This window comes from Cyprinus carpio, chromosome B2 (assembly GCF_018340385.1).
Source record: "Cyprinus carpio isolate SPL01 chromosome B2, ASM1834038v1, whole genome shotgun sequence".
NCBI classification, from domain to species: domain Eukaryota; kingdom Metazoa; phylum Chordata; class Actinopteri; order Cypriniformes; family Cyprinidae; genus Cyprinus; species Cyprinus carpio.
In genome coordinates this window covers 19,778,990-19,786,543 of record NC_056598.1, presented here as the reverse complement: position 1 = coordinate 19,786,543, position 7,554 = coordinate 19,778,990, and the positions used below count along the sequence as shown (strand labels likewise).

General features: G+C 34.6%; 1 long non-coding RNA gene across 1 annotated transcript; it reads right to left on the bottom strand.

The window, feature by feature from the left end:
• Nucleotides 1–631: 631 nt before the first annotated feature.
• On the bottom strand, nucleotides 632–6,069 carry LOC122136361. The gene is made up of 4 exons (XR_006154091.1): nucleotides 5,521–6,069; nucleotides 5,152–5,192; nucleotides 3,684–3,766; nucleotides 632–1,258 (listed from the first exon to the last, which is right to left on the bottom strand). It is a non-coding gene; the product is annotated as an uncharacterized LOC122136361 (long non-coding RNA).
• Nucleotides 6,070–7,554: the final 1,485 nt, after the last annotated feature.

Genomic DNA, 7,554 nt, shown 5'->3' with positions numbered 1-7,554 from the left:
CATATCACTCCTGTCTTAACTTCTCTGCATTGGCTGCCTGTGCATTGGCTTCCTCATATTTATCCGAACTGCTTTTCTTACATTACCCCTCTCGAGCGCTTAGATTGCTCACTGTTCCTAGAGTTAAATTAAAGAAAAGGGGTGAACGTGCCTTCGCTGTTATGGGCCCTAAACTCTGGAATATCCTACCAGTTCATTTTAGATCTGCTCCTACTTTACAGGTTTTTAAATCTTTACTCAAAACGCATTACTTCTCCATCACTTTCAATGTCCCTTGATGTTCCATCTCTATATTCAATTTTTGATGACAATCCTGGTTTTATTTCTTATATTTGTTACATCTTTTAAATGTTGATATAATTTGGTTTTTGCTGAGATTTTATTTATTTGCTTTTTATTTTTTATTTTTTTTTGGATGTTCTATTTACTACTTATTTTATTTGATGCTGTAAAGCACATTAGTCAGCTGCTGCTGTTGTAAATGGTGCTATATAAATAAATTAAACTTGGAACTTTAAACTTAACCTTTTAGCTGCACTTACCAGACATTTTATTTCTGAACTGCAGTGATATGTACAACAATCAACATAACATTTACATTTATTTGTTCTGGATAAAATGTTTAGGGCCACTCACTGGACATTTTACTTAAAAAATGTAAAACATGCAAAAAGCAATGTAATTTAATGTTGCTGAAATGTCACCACAGGTACAATTTTCCAGTGAGCATGGGTTGCAATTGTCAGTGATTCATATAATAGTAGTGCATTACTATAATTTTTTCACATCACAGGAAAGATAATTTAAGTAAAAACTGCTTAATAAAATTGAATTGACTAATAACACCAATCTTCTATTGGCCTGAGAGGACACTAAAAGCTAGTATGCATTAAAATACACTAAAGGTATGAGGAAGCCATTGCACATTCAAACAAAAACATTTTGCAGTATAGGTGGAATATCAACATAAAAAGTGTAATGTTTAAAAAACAAAACAAAAAAAAAACCTTCCTCTAACAACAAACTGTTGGCAAAAAGCCTTTGTAATCTCTCCTTTCTTTCCACAATGTTCCTTTTTAGTGTTGACACTCATTTCCAAGCAACCCACAGTCACTGAGAGCATCGCATTCATTGGCAGCAGGTGGGGATGGGTGGTTGTCCTTGCTGAAGTCCTTGTGTGGCCTTGCTTAGAGACAGTAGACTCTGAGTAAGCACCATTCGCCAGTGATTCTCCTGCCCTCCATGTAACCTAAATCACCTTGGACAATAAGAATGAGGGCGATTAATATTAAGTGTTTTGTTGTTGTTGTACTACCAACTCAGCATGGATGAAATTATTTGTTACTATCCTGCTAGCTGGCTATCCAATTTGTTGCGCAGTGCCACTCATGCACATAACAGTGATGTATTTCTGGTTAGCGTTTTGTTGCTTTTAGCTCTCCACGGTGATTAACAAGAAAAAAAGGACTCAGTGTTAAAAAGAGTGCTGAACCCAACCTAAATAGTGCAATTAGTTCAAGAGAAGATTGTTGATACTACTTTTATTTTTTTAATTTTATTTTTTTTTTCCCCACTGTTCATCTTTTTGATATGTAGCTACATGGATAATATAGCACTTCTCCAGCAGAATATGTGAAGTTATGCTGTTGTAGCAAATTAGCTCAAAAGGGAAATGTATATAATTACAATTAATTATAATTAATTACAATTATTTATATGAGCTGCCAGTAGTAACTGTAGCAGAATTTAATGGACATCAACCAATCTGTTCGTCCAGCGAACATTTCATTTCATATCAACTCTAAGAAAGGATATTTTCGTGGCCACAGAAAATAACCTTCAGTAGCCTTATAATGCATTATAAAGCATCAAAATTGTAAAGGGACATTATTCACAACCAGGATCAGAAACTCATGTAATTTGTGCACAAAGTTTTATTAACTAAAAGCTAACACACATAACTAATCTAAACAAACAAACATACAATCACTCATACATGAGGAAAGGGCAAATGAGAAACCAGAGAATGAAGCTATGAAAAGAGTCAGTTAACCACCTGAGTAAAACCAAAAGCGCCATTTATAATGGGGTCTATAGCTTATACTAAACCTCTGTTTCGTTTAGTAAAATGTACGATACTTGCAAAAACTACTAAAGATTCTTAGAACACTAATTATTGCCTATGTACCAACATATGATATATGCTCTCATTTAGATCATCAGAAGACAAATGAATAGATACTACACCTTAACAGGAAGGTTATGTGAACAAGTGGTTCTATTAAGCATGCATAAAAAAGTATACAATACAAAAGACAATATACAAGAACAGTAACAACATACACAATGACCTGAAGGATATGTGTTCATTCAAAGAAAGGTTTTTCTGTGAATTAATTAGAGAATAGTCAATTTTTATGGCCAGTATGTTTTACCTTGGTTGAAAGATGGTGAGAGGGAGATATCTCAACATGACATTAGGTCGTAAAGTTTATCTGGTCTGGTTGAGGTGTCCTGGTTGCCATGGTCCTGGTGTCACTCACAGACATTCTGGCACCCAGGTGGTTTATTGGCTGAGGGGTCTGTGATTAGTTCTTAATCTAATAAATAATTGATTTGTTAAATCTAATAATTTTTTTTTTTTTTTTTGTGTCTGATTGGTCTAAATACTACACTGTGCTCAGGGTCAATGTTAATGATTTTATTAAGCAATAAAGTAATTCTTTATGGAAATGCCATAGCACAGCCTACACTGAATGGCATCACTTCCAGTGCATCTTGGGGATTCTTATTAAAATTTCATCTTAAAGCAACACTATGTAAATTTTAGCACTCTAGTGGTTAATAAACAGAACTGCACGCATCCAGCGGAAGAACATTCTAACTAGAGCTACTTCTTTAAGTTTATGTCTATGGCGATTCACGCAGGTATGTGGTACTCCGCAGCGTTGACGACCTGAACAGGCTACAATAGTCCAAAAATAATCACTTATTATAAATGTACTGTAGTGATTTGGGATAAGACAAAAAGTTGGTTTTGTAGATTAATTTATGATGTACTCACTCATTATATACATTTTGAAAATTTTGAACACAGAAAAAGTTACATAGTGTTGCTTTAAAGCTGTCACCAAATGGAATTGCAAAAATAATGACTGTTTTCAAATAGGTGTCCTGAAGATTAGGACTGGGGAAAAATGAATAGTTTTTTTGTTTGTTTGTTTATGGCGTCGATTTGATATTGATTCTCCAGTCCACGAATCGATCTTCTCCTGTATTTATTTAAGCAAATATTTAACACAAGATATGATGAATCTTATCATTAGTCTTCTCCACTTGATAACACCCTGTTATTCATCACTTGTGCGATGTTACAACGGAAAGCCTGTCATTGATTCAGTGCTTATCATAGTGGAGATGCTGTTGACAAGAACCAAGAACAATGCTCAGGTGAAATGCTATAGTAATACTACAAATCTGCGGAAGTATTTGACATCACGCATAAGGCGCCATGATTTCTGCAATGAATGACTGGCGGATGGCTTGACGCACTGATTTGTTTGCTACACATATACTAAAGCGAGGATGACGCTGTGTTTTCAGCTTCTTCCGTCTCACTATATGACAATATGAACACACAAATATCATCTACAGCTGCTCTGAGAGTCAATTTAGTATTTTACCATTTAATTTGAGAAAACCACCATCATATCAGTGATATGATATGATATCGCACACACAGCAGCTTCAAGTTCTTCATGGCAACCTGTTAAAATAAAAGTTTGGTTTAATGTGAAGAAACTGTGTCAGAAATATATATATAACTATTTAGCAGTCTTAAGACTCAATGTAACAAAAATGCTACTACTACAAAAAAAGAAAAGAAAAAAATAATAGGTTTAAAATACAGGCCTGTGGCTCTTAATTTATTTGTATTAATTCACCATTTATAAACTGTTGTTTACTGTAAATTTTTTAAGAAATGACTTTTAAAATCTGAATACATAAAAAGTGATGTTAAGACAAGGATTTCACAGGGACTTTAAAGAATCAAATCATAGTCTGAAACTATGTGCATTTTCTATGAAACCCTGACTGCTCAAAGCTTGCAGACTGCCTTCATCTTTTAACAAAGCATCATCGACTCATCCAGACTGCAAACAGTGACAAAATTCTGGGTAAATTTTGCGCAGTGAATTCCAAACCAATTCCAAACCAAACCACAAAGCCCCAGTGTTTACATTTTTTGTGGAAATCAGCTTGTGAATGGCCTGCTTGTTGTTATCTCTGCATATTAAGTTTGTTAAATATTTTAATATAAAAATAACTTTTAAAATCATGCAGATATTTAGCTTAAAAAAAAAAAAAACGGTCCAGTGAGCTTTAAACATACCGAAGGCTCACCCAGCAGTACAAAATGAAATCAAGATGCGTTTAAATAAAACACATTTTAACCTTTAAGCTTGCCGCCAAACGAGATACTGAATCTAATCTGTGAATCCTGCGGCAATTCTTGGGAAAATGCATGATCTCAACAAGCCCCGTTTCAGAGAAGAGCTTTAAATTAGCCAATGTCATGCTGACTGAAGGTACAGGCAGACCATGATCAATACACTTTTCTCATTGTTTCACATGCAGTTCTGCCAATGCCAATAATCCAATTACAGGCTGCAGTCACAGATACACTTTGACAAAGGAAAATAGCCAGAGAGAAACTGAGTGGGAGAGAGTGTCACACTAACTTAACTCGCATATGGGCTTTGACAGAGTCCGATTAATTAACACCTCGGTTTCATCACAGGTCTGGTAATGTAGAATCAATATGTCCTTCCAAACTTAAACTCAAATTGTCTTTAAAGATTCAACAATGGCTGAATGACCGTTTCTTTAAAGGAAACATGCAAAATGCCTATGCAGCATCTTTAAAGTCCCATTGAAATGCGTGTCTTGACAGGGCAAGAATTCTAATCCTTTGTAAGTCAACAGAGTTGATAAAAATCTGTGATTCAGTGTTTTGTGAAAGAGTGCTGAATAGAGGCCAGCCACCAATCACCTTCTCCAGTGAGAAAGCAACTTGAGCAAAGATGCTATTAAAAGAGACAGAGGAGTATTAGACCTTTAAAAAGCATTAATAAAAAGTCAATTACTCACTCTGTCCATGCCAGGTTGGGACTGATCTCCCTTAAAGAGTTCTATAATATATGGAGGATGCAATCAATTAACATTTCCATTCATCTCAATTGCACTTGTTGTTACTAAGCTGTGATATTAAAGGCAGACAGGAAAGAAAACAATTCATTCAACACATCCAAAAAAAAACTAACTTTTCTTTTTACAATAGATCCATATCTTGTTTTGATAAAAAAACCAGACATAAGCAGTGTTACAAGATAAGAATCAAACAAATCACTCAGATTAATGCTTTAGAGAGTTGTGGCATCATAATGTGTATATACTTAAAAGTATGTATAATGTATTGAAATGAATATTAATTTTCATTCATGCATCCAAGATACTTACGTGGATCCATCATCCCTGCAACCCTACATGGGATAAACTGTCATACTCAAAACTCCTGTAATCAGTGATTAATGACTATTGCAATGTTTTATGAAAATAAATGATTTGTATACCTAAACCAACTGTGTCTTCCTAACTGTTACTTAATGCATGATCATGATAAATGCATTGTAACATCCCGTAACTTGTCTGCTTTATATTAGCAAACAACTGCCAGGAACAACTCCGTTAGTAAATTAATTCTAAATATAAATGCAAGAGGTTCTGCTCCTTTTCACAGACCATATTTTAACCAAATTTTATGTTGTGCAATGACTGGTTGTGTATTGTGTCTAAAATTTAAGCAATGCAATGAATCAGAGCATGGCAGAATGCATAAATTATTTTCGTGAAGTGGTATTTTGATTTACACTTGTCCCCTATGCTGGTTGAAGTGACCTTCAGACTCATCATATATGCTCCATGGAATCTAAAATCTCATGAGAGTCAAACAGTCTGTGAAGTATAGAATATGTCATAAAGTATAGGTGTGCAGTCTCACTTCTGGAAATCTACGTTCCTGCAGATTTTAGTATCACCCTACACTACACACCTGCCTGTAATTTTCATGTGAACCCACAGGCGTTGATTAGCAGTTTCAGGTGTATTTGATTAGAGCTGGAATTAAACTCTGCAGGACGGTCAAGCTCCAGCAGCAGGATTTTGGCATGTCTGGTATAGTTGGACACTCATTAAAGCATTACCTTTAATACAATGTTCTTCACAGAACATCCAAAGAGATTCTTCACCAATTAATATAAAGGTGATTGTAATGCAGCTCAGATGCTATTCTCACAGTCTCTCAATTAAGTTATGACAGCAAATAGGTGGTAAATTTGTTTAAGGTTGACAGAGGACCCAGCGCAAGATGGAGAGGGACTATAAATTTGCTATCCAGACCTTTGACCTTTTCTTCTGGCCTGAATGTCACTAGTAAAACGTTTTTTTATTAGTTCAAAGTTCAATCAGTTCATATTTGAATTTAATTCTGAATAGTTTAATCAAATTCATAAAAAAATACACAAATGAAGACAGAAATATGCTATATATATATATATATATATATATATATATATATATATATATATATATCAGAGGTTTCGTTAGACTTTAACATTGTCCATCATTTTGACGGACAGGGTCGTAAAAATTCTGTCATAATCTATTATTAACCGTCATTTTTTTTTTATTATTTGTATTATTATTAATCATATTTTAATTATAATAACACATTTAATTGCTTTCATTTTTGTTCACGTTTTCATTTTTAATAATGAACCTACAGGATGAGCATATAGGCTTATACATTTATTTATTTATTATGAGAACAGATGAACAGAGACTTTTTATGTTTAACACCACACACAAAGCAGTGACAGCAGAGGCCACTAAAAGCAACAAAATATGCTAGGGCTGGGTAAAAAAAAAAAAAATAATAGATTCTAATTTTTATGAACCAGTATCGATTCTTAAATCCCAGTTAATGCCGTTTTCAGTTGATGAAAGAACAGTACATATAGTGTGCCTCTCATCCAATTATTCACAATAGGCTAAACTTTGTGTGTTGTTACTTTTGTTATGAAACAGTCTTAGATTTCAAATTCTGCCCATTTTATTGGGAAATTCAAGCAATAAATACCATTTTGGCGTTCTTTAATGTGGCACGATAGATCGCTGTAGACACCTTAGAAGATCAAGCGAAGCGGCAACACAAAGTGTAAACTGATCATCTCTTTCGCTTTACTAGTGGGTACTCGCCTGTGCGTAATCAAAAGAGTTATGACCACTGATCTCAAAGACTATAGAATACCCAAGACGTGTCACTCATATAGTTTTGAATGGGGAAAAATGCAACGTTCAATATGGCCACTCAATCGCAGGAAGCCCTGCCTTCTGAATGAAAGAGCCAATCACTAATCGGTAAAATCAGTGTGTCACTGCAGCTACCATTAGAAGTCCCAGTTGTTTTAGAAACAGTCAGCGCTCTGAGACCTG